Source organism: Eptatretus burgeri, chromosome 1, assembly GCF_056783735.1.
Source record: "Eptatretus burgeri isolate ZD-2024b chromosome 1, Ebu_testis_v1, whole genome shotgun sequence".
NCBI lineage: Eukaryota > Metazoa > Chordata > Myxini > Myxiniformes > Myxinidae > Eptatretus > Eptatretus burgeri.
In genome coordinates this window covers 114,495,284-114,505,283 of record NC_140961.1, presented here as the reverse complement: position 1 = coordinate 114,505,283, position 10,000 = coordinate 114,495,284, and the positions used below count along the sequence as shown (strand labels likewise).

General features: G+C 43.8%; 1 long non-coding RNA gene across 1 annotated transcript in view; it reads left to right on the top strand.

The window, feature by feature from the left end:
- The window catches only part of LOC147035220 (uncharacterized), a 30,081-nt gene that overhangs the window by 4,389 nt on the left and 15,692 nt on the right, over positions 1-10,000 (top strand). The window lies entirely within an intron of this gene.

Sequence of the window (10,000 nt, the reverse complement as noted above, 5' to 3'; positions counted from 1 at the left end):
TCCCATGTTTGAAATGCATGCCATGTTCTGGTGTTTCAAGCAGCTTAATAGGTCCTTCCATAGCTTGGCATTCTAATTACAAAATAAACAAGAAAAAGAGCAATCAGAGATTGCAGACTGCGGAAGAATTCTCAATTCCTCCTGCACATTTGAGTCATTTATTAAAAACAAAACGTAAACAAACAAACACAAATATTTCGAAATGGAGAATTCAGAGGAGGTTCAATAATATAAGCAACACAGTCTTCCTCTGATACTGCCATCCATGGACTTTTTGAGTTCTTATATAATATGCAGGGGAAGAGTGGGGGGGGGGGGGTAAGATTATGAATTGAGACAGAATGGTGCCAAGGCTGATGTTTTGGGGTTCAGGGGAGATACATAGCCTTATTGCAACGGCCATTTGGAGGTTAGCTAAAATTCAAAGGGCTGAGGAATAGTTTACAATCTGAAGTTGATAAAAGTTTGAAAAGACATCAGGATATCACTTGGATATGCATTCCATTGAAGCCAGACTCCTGCTTCCAGCCAGACTTTCAGGCAACAATAGATAATTATTTAGATAAAACTATCCCTTGAGAGGCTAAATAAAAGAATAGATGATTCTTTTCGACTGAATAAAGATGAAAGATTATTTGGAAGGCCAATCTGTTTTGGGAAGAGGGGTGTTTTATTTAAGGCCCAGTCACACCTTGACGTTTTAGCCAGCAATGGCAACGTATTAAAATGTATGTAAAACGCTGGCTTACGTTGAGCTTTTGATGTTTTTTTTTTAAAGATTCGGACGTATTCATAACGAGTTGGTCTTATGCATAACGTATTAGTAATGGACACAGAACGTTTCGTTGTGTTATAGATAACTTATACCAACGAATGCTGAACCTGTTTGTTGGCCTTCACAACCTATGCCCAACGATAGTCTTACTTAGGCAGAGCGCACTGCACGTATCGCCAACGATGACGTGGCGTAGGTTATTAAAAGGCTGAGCACATCGATTCAAATCATAACCACCGCAGAAATGGAATGTCCACATCGCAGTCACACCTTGGCGATCTTGCCAGCGTATGCCAACCTCTGAAAAATGCGTCTAAAACGCTGGCGCACGTCGAATACGGTATGGGTAAGTTTTGTATGCGTGAATAGAACGCTAAAGTACGCTATCATACATTGTAGTAAGTGGAGTACGTCTTGTAATTTTGAACATGTTGAAAATTTTACGACGTACTTGCCGTATGACACACGCTCCGCATGCGTCAGTGAAGTGAAGTCAGTGAAGATGGGAATAAGTTGTACGCACGATATGCAATCGTTGACACACATCGACACACGTTACTTGTAAGGTGCTCATAAGTCGAAACACGTCAAGGTAATGGTTAGCGTCAGTGTTCCAGACTCCCGGTTTTTTTTTTTTCTTCGGGATGGCGTGTTCAGTGTACAGTGCGGTTATGATTTAAATCGTTGAGCGGCAGCCTATTAATTATATTATATTATAACCGCACTAGAAATCGAAGTGTCAATATCACCATCATACCGAAGGAAGGAAGAAAAAAAAAAAAACAGGGGGTCTGGAACACTGACGCCAACCATTACCTTGATGTGTTTCGACTTATGAGCACCTTACAAGTAATGTGTGTCGATGTGTGTCACCAATCACGTAACGTGAGTACAACACGTTACTCATAGGTTAGACATAAGTTTCGGGTATGCTAAACATTACCTCGACGTGTTTCAACTTATGAGTAACTCACAAGTAACGTGTGTCGACGTGTGTCAACGATCGCGTGACGTGCCTACAACTAATGGCCAGCGTTATGCAGAACGTGCGATTCATACGCTGGCATAAGTCTTAAAATTTCAAGCATGGAAATTTTGAGGACAATGGAAAAGTACAACGTTTAAAGCCAGCGTACAACGACGTATGGCAGTGTTTTTCAGCGTGCTCTCAATGTTATCAAAACTTACCCATAATGTATTCGACGTGTACCAGCGTTTTATACAAATTTTCCAAAAATCGGCATAAGCTGGCTAAAACGTCAAGGTGTGACTGGGCCTTAAGCACACTGATAACCTTCCAATACAGTCGAGATGTAAGGTCGTTTAAAATGCAAATATAAGTTATTAAAAATAGAAACGTGTTCAAGCACATAGACATAATAATCATGTTGAATTTGAATACATTTCTCATTCAAAGTTTATTACAATACATTGTGCTATATGCCAAAAACATTTACTTGTTTATGGTAATTATCAATGAAGTTTAATTGGCAGTGTTTTTTTTTAACCTTTTTATCGCCCTTAAACCCATTATGCTAATTTTGGAGAAATTTGCATCTACACAGACCGTCGCTCGGACTTTATTTGTGTGGTGTTTGTGTACCAGTGTGTTACATAATTAATGAGACATAAGTAGAACTGCCACTATATAGTGCCGTACCTTAGCGACAAAAAGGACAAGGATCGTTACACAGTGGACAAAAGCGCCATTTTTGCACCAGAGCTGCGCATGGTTATGATTAAAAAAAAAAGTCACGCTCCAAAGAAATGGACAATGGGAAGGATGCTTTATGATGTCATAATGATGTAATCACCTATTAATTATTTACCATATAAAGCTTAGTCAATATCAAAATTGCACCATAAAATGCTATGATGTGATATTTAAGACATTTTCCTCCATCACCATTGCAAAAAAGTAAATAAAGCTACTGCAATGAAATTTTTACAAAAAAAAAAACAGTTATAAAGTGTTTCCTGAGCAGACCACACAGTTATACATTAGTCACATATTAATGTATCCTAATGGTAGTACCAGACTTCCAATGTGAGGTGTAATAGATATTGTAATAGCACACTTTTATTATTTGTCTCATCTGTTTCACGAGAATATTACATTGTATCACCAAGATTTATCATACAGAGATGATGATGTCATAATGACATCATAGCACTTAATTGGTCAGTTTTGATTGCAAGCAATGATTAACAGCATATTTCTTGACCTGGAGAACATACCTGGAGCAACTTAAAACCTAACCATAGCATTCTGTGATCATATTTTCTGAACGTGTTTGTATTATTATGTAACTAAACATAATGACGTCATAAAAGACCCGTCCGGCAAGCTAATGTTTTTTTGGAGCAAGACATTTTCTTAATTCGTAAGTTGATGCAGTTCTTTGGTGAAAAAATGGTGCTTTTGTCCGCCGTGTAACGATTTTTTCACGAAGGTTCCTCACTAAACTCCTTAAATTTTCAACTGCCTTCTACCCTCTTTCTTATTACTCCCAACAGTAACTCAACCCAGCACCAAAGAGCCTTTTCTCCTCCTCATCCGGCCCCATTCCCAAGCTCTACTGCAATCCCACTCACTTGCTCTCTCTCATGCACAGATTTATCCCCTCTCGTCATCAGTTGCCCTACCCTTCCTCTCGCTCATGGTTCACTGAAGCTTGTGGCGAGGCAGTTGTCCTGAAACAACTTGCCTTTGCCTCATGGAAATCCAACCCAACTGAGGGTAGTCTCAGTTCCTTCCATAAAGCTCGGAACAAGTGTGTATCTACCCTCAGGAGAGCCAGAAAACAACATCTTTCCAATCTCAAGTCTGAACTCTCAATTCTCTCTCCCTCTTCCAAATCGTGGTGGCGTTTAATCAAATCTGTTTCTGGTGTATGTCCCCCCTCCATCCCTTCCCTTACCTCAAATGGCCGCACTGGTGACACTGCACGTGAAAAGGCTGAATGCCTCAACTCGGTGTTTGCATCTAAATCTTGTGTCCGAAACCTATCGCTTTCTGTACCCACCTTACTCAGTCACACCCAGCTGTCCCTGGACTCTGTGTCCTTTTCTTCTGATAAAGTGGAGAGCTTGCTGTCAAACCTCAACTCAGATTCTGCAAACGGTCCAGACGGCATCAGCCCACCTGTCATACAAACCAGCTCCTCTGGCCTTGCTCACCCTCTCTCTGTTCTATTCACCCTCTCATTTGCTTAAGGTCATCTGTCATCTGCTTGGAAATCAGCAAACATTACTGCCCTGCATAAAAAACGTGCAAAAAACAGATCCCTGCAACGACAGACCAATCAGCCTTCTCCTGATCATCAGAAAGGTTATGGAATCCATCATTGCTTCTGACATTAAATCCTTCCTATTCTCCAATGGCTTGATTTTCAATCATCAATTGAGTTTCAGACCAGGTCACTCGGCCCTGGATATGCTGCTTCTGCTCTCCCATCAATGGATGGAGATCCTCAATGCCAGACATGAAATCAGAGCCGTATCCCCATACATATTGCATGCTTTTGTCATGGTCTGGCACCCTGCCCTGTTCACCAAACTCTCTTCATATGGTGTTGAAGGCGATCTCCACTCAATTATCACAGACTTCCTCTCCTGTCGCAGCCAATGTATGGCCCTAAAGGCCCAGTCACACCTTGACGTTTTAGCCAGCTTATGCCGATTTTTGGAAAATTTGTCTAAAACGCTGGTACACGTCGAATACGTTATGGGTAAGTTTTGATAACATTGAGAGCACTCTGAAAAACACTGCCATACGTCGTTGTACACTGGCTTTAAACGTTGTACTTTTCGGTTGTCCTCAAATTTTCCATGCTCGAAATTTTAAGACTTATGCCAGCGCATGACTCACACATTCCGCATAACGCTGGCCAAAAGTTGTAGGCACGTCACGCGATCGTTGACACACGTCGAGACACGTTACTTGTAAGTTACTCATAAGTCGAAACACGTCGAGGTAATGTTTAGCGTACCCGGAACTTATTTCTAACCTATGAGTAACGTGTTGTACTCACGTTACGTGATCGGTGACACACATCGACACACATTACTTGTAAGGTGCTCATAAGTGGAAACACATCAAGGTAATGGTTAGCGTCGGTGTTCCAGACTCCCTGGTTTTATTTTTATTTTTTTTATTTTCTTCCTTCCTTCGGTATGATGGTAATTTTGACACTTCGATTTCTAGTGCGGTTATAATATAATATAAATAATAGGCTGCCGCTCAACGATTTAAATCATAACCGCACTGTACACTGAACACCGTCATACCGAAGAAAAATAAAACCAGGGAGTCTGGAACACTGACGCTAACCATTACCTTGACATGTTTCGACTTATGAGAACCTTACAAGTAATGTGTGTCGATGTGTGTCAACGATCGCATATCGTGCGTACAACTTATTCCCATCGCATGCGGAGCGTGTGTCATACGGCAAGTACGTCGTAAAATTTTCAAAATGTTTAAAATTACAAGACGTACTCCACTTACTATGACGTATGATAGCTCGGTGTTTGCATCTACTCCCGGTTTAAAATCTACTCAGACTCCCGGTTTAAAATTACAAGACGTACTCCACTTACTACTATGTATGATAGCATACTTTAGCGTTCTATTCACGCATACCAAACTTACCCATACCATATTCGACGTGCGCCAACGTTTTAAACGCATTTTTCAGAGGTCGGCATACGCTGGCAAGATCGCCAAGGTGTGATTACGATGTTGACACTTCCATTTCTGCGGCGGTTATGATTTGAATCGTTGTGCGGCAGCCTTTTCATAACCTACGCCACGTCATCGTCGGCAATGCGTGCAGCGCGCTATGCATAAGTTAGACTATCGTTGGGCATAGATTGTGAAGGCCGACAACAGGTTCAGCATTCGTTGGTATAAGTTATCTGGAACACAACGAAACGTTCTGTGTCCATTACTAATATGTTGTGCATAAGACGAAGTCGTTATGAATACGTCCGAATCTTTAAAAAAATATATCAAAAGTTCAACGTAAGCCCGCGTTTTACATACATTTTAATACGTTGCCATTGCTGGCTAAAACGTCAAGGTGTGACCAGGCCTTAAATTGAGTTCTCTCAGCCCCTCTTCCTGTCCAGGCTGAAGTTCCTCAAGGTAGCATTCTGGGCCCTGTTCTTTTTCTGGTTTTCATCAATGATCTCTCCGACTCTGGGAAATACACTTTATCTCTTTGCTGATAACTCCTTTTGTCATACGGCCCCCTTCCTGGATCTGCCATATCATCTGCCATACCATCTGTCATCCATCTCATCTCATACCATCTCACAACAGGCAGGTCGGTGGTCTTTCTGTCTTCTACCGTCTCCTCTCTGGTCGCGCCCCCTCTGCTCTCTCTGCGATATGTTCCACCCCCCACCATATTTCCGCAGGGCGGTCAAGGCCCACCAGCAACCCCGTCTGGTAAAACTTCCAAAATCACGAATCACTGCTCACCTTCACTCTTTCATTCCTCTTTTTCCCCACCTTTGGAATAAACTCCCATACTCTCTTCAATTCCATTCTTCCCTCCAGGCCTTCAAAGCAACTGTTCACCACCACCTCTTATCTTCCCCCATCCAAAACCTCCATCTTTTCTACCTCCTTTATTCCACACCAAACCCACCTCCTTCAAATTCACTGCTTTCCTTCCTGGAAGTCCCTGTAGTGTCTATCTTGTCTACCCGGTGTTCCCCGCTCCATCGCTCTCCTTTCCACAGGTCTCCTAATGTGTCTGTTCCACACTGTTTTGTCCTTTCCTCTCCCGCCCCTCTTGTATACTGTCCCCCTTGTTGTGCTTCTCCTTCTTCTTCTTTCGGCTGGCTCCCGTTAAGGGTCTCCACAGCGGATCAACCGTCTCCATTTCGCTCTATCCTCCACATCTTCCATTGACACTCCAACCACCCGCATGTCCGCCCTCACCATATCCATGAACCTCTTCTTTGGCCTTCCTCTTCTCCTCCTACCTGGCGGCTCCATCTTCAACATCCTTCTCCCGATATACTCCGCTTTCCTCCTGTGCACATGTCCATACCATCTCAATCTCACCTCTCTCATTTTGTCTCCAAACCGTCCTACCTGTGCTGTCCCTCTAATATACTCATTTCTTATCCTGTCCATCCTCGTCACTCCCAACGAGAAGCGTAGCATCTTTAACTCTGCCACCTCCAGCTCCGCTTCCTGTCTTTTTGTTAGTGCCACCGCCTCCAAACCATACAACATAGCTGGTCTCACTACCGTCTTATATACTTTCCCCTTCACTCTTGCAGCTACCTTTCTGTCACAAATCACTCCTGCAACTCTTCTCCAACCACTCCATCCTGCCTGCACTCTCTTTTTCACTTCTCTCCCACATAACACTCTCCGTTACTTTGGACAGTTGATCCCAAGTATTTAAACCCATCCACCTTCCCCACCTCAACTTCTTGCAACCGCACCATACCACCACCCTCCCTCTCATTTACGCACATGTACTCCATCTTACTCCGACTGACTATCATTCCCCTTCTCTCCAGTGCGTACCTCCACCTCTCGAGGCTTGCCTCAGCCTGCTCCCTACTCTCCCTTCAGATCATTATGTCATCCGCGAACATCATAGTCCATGGAGACTCCAGTCTGATGTCGTCCGTCAACCTGTCCATCACCATTGCAAACAGGAAAGGGCTCAGAGTCGATCCTTGGTGCAATCCCACTTTTACCTTAAAGCGGTCCGTCATTCCTACCGCACACCTCACCGCTGTCACACTGTCCTCATACATATCCTGCACGATCCTCCCATACTTCTCCACCACTCCCGACTTCCTCATACAATGCCACAACTCCTCTCTTGGCACCCTATCATAAGCTTTCTCTAAATGCACAAACACACAATGTAACTCCTTCTGGCCTTCCCTATACTTCTCCATCAACATTCTCAAAGCAAACATCACATCAGTGGTGCTCTTTCCTGGCATAAACCCATATTGCTGCTCACAGATCGTCAACTCTCCTCTCAACCGAGCTTCCACTACTCTTTCCCACAACTTCATGGTGTGGCTTAACAACTTTATCCCTCTGTAATTTCCACAGCTCTGCACATCACCCTTATTCTTGAAAATCGGAACCAGTACACTTAATCTCCACCTCTCCGGCATCCTATCACTTTCCAAGACTTTATTAAACAATCTGGTTAACAATCCCACTGCCATCTCTCCTCAGCATGGTTCCGGTTTTGGAGCGGCGAGAGGTCTCCTTCGGGGCTCCCTGCTGACGTTCTCAAAGTTAAGTTTCCGGTTGTTATTTGTCCCGTTTTAACTGTTTAATTTTCTCACCTACATGTTACTGTGTGTTCCTAGTTCGGTTTTGTTTCAAAAATCGTGCGATTTTGTGAGTATTTTTGTCGACGTTCTTATCTGGTGTTTGAGGGCTAGGCCTTGGCCTAGGCTTGAGGCCTACCGGTTCCACTCGGTGTTCGATCGTTTTTTTTTTTTTTTTTTCTCCCCATTACCTTCAATTTGTATCCTCCCCATTACCTTCAATTTTCATCCTCCCCACTTTCCAAACATTCCCTATTCTCCCAACTAATCTCTTTCTTATCTCAAAAAAAAAAAAAAAATATATATATATATATATATATATACCAAACAACAACAACAACAACAACAACAACAACAACAACAACAACAACAACAACAACAACAACAACACGCTCACCTTCTCCCGATTCTGCTTCTTCTTCTCCCTCTTAACTTCCTCCTCGTCTTCTTCCTCGATTTTTTTCTACAACACTTCCATGACCTAATCTGTTGAACTCTCTCATACATTAATATTAACAACAAAAACGATCTTATAATGCTTCATCTTCCTCTCTCTCACACATGTGGTACTCTTTACTGTTTCACAATGCACTACTCTTCTGCTATTTGAACAGACTGCTCTCATTTCGACCTCTCCTTCATTCCTTGCCTAAAAAATCCAACTATTACAGCGCTTCTTCTCTCCATTGTCTGAATTCGCCTTCATTGCATCCATCAAGAATTGTGTTAAATCGCATCTCTGACCTAAAACTTTTAAAAACCACAGTTTGCCATGGATGTTCGCTTTCCATCAACCATTCTTTTTTTCCAACTTCAGTGCCAACACACCCCCCTCACCCCTCACTCTCACTCTCAAAGCAACCATCCCCCTCTTCTCCCTCCAAGCCTCCCTCTCACCTCTCTCAAAAATCCCCCCCTCACCTTTCTCCCACCTTTCATCCCCCTCACTCTTCCTTCTCAAAGTTGCCCCCCCTCTCATCCACCAACCTGCCTCCCTCCACTGCCCTCTCACCTCCATCTCTTCACTCCACCTCCTCAAATCCTCAACTGCCTTCTTCCTTGTCTCTTGTCCCCCCTCTCCCCCAGCACCACAGGGCCTTTTCTTCTCCTCGTTCCGCAACCTCCCCTCGCTATTCTGCAATACCCCACACTCTTTCAACAACCCTCCTTACCTCCCCCCCTCATCCCTTGTCCTACCCTCCCCTCCCCCTCCATCTCCTGCACCCAAAGCCTCCTCCCCTACCTCGTCATTAAAAGTGTGGACCTCAAATATCCGGGGCCTTCGCTCAAATCTTTCAGATCTTTCCATACAGGTTGCCACTAACAAACCAGACATTATCTGCCTAACAGAAACTTTCCTCTCCCAAGACGTGTCTGACTCCCAAGTATCTCTCCCTGGCTACTCTCTCTTACGGTATGACAGACCTGAGCCTCGTCCTGGTGGAGGTGTTGCTCTCTTCATCAAAGACTCTATTCCTCACTCTCCATGCACTGGTCTCACTCCCCCACACCCCCAGGAATACCTCTGGCTTCGGCTTCCCCTCCACTCCCACCTCATGTTTATATGTGTACTGTACCGTCCACCGAACAGTGATGACTCCATCTACACCTCACTATCCGAAAACATGGACCATCTTCTATCTTCTCATCCAAACTCTCTCTTCCTCTTATGTGGTGACTTCAATTGTCATCACGCCAGTTGGCTAGGTGTGGGTACCTCTCTCACCTGCCATGGCACCTCAGCAAAAGCTTTCTGCGACTCATTGGGACTGACTCAATCGGTCAACTTCCTGACCCGGATCTCAACCAATGGTACTCCATCTCTTCTGGATCTGATTTTGACAAATTTCCCTGACAATATCTGCTGCTCTTCCTTCGCTCCAATTGGTTCTTCTAACC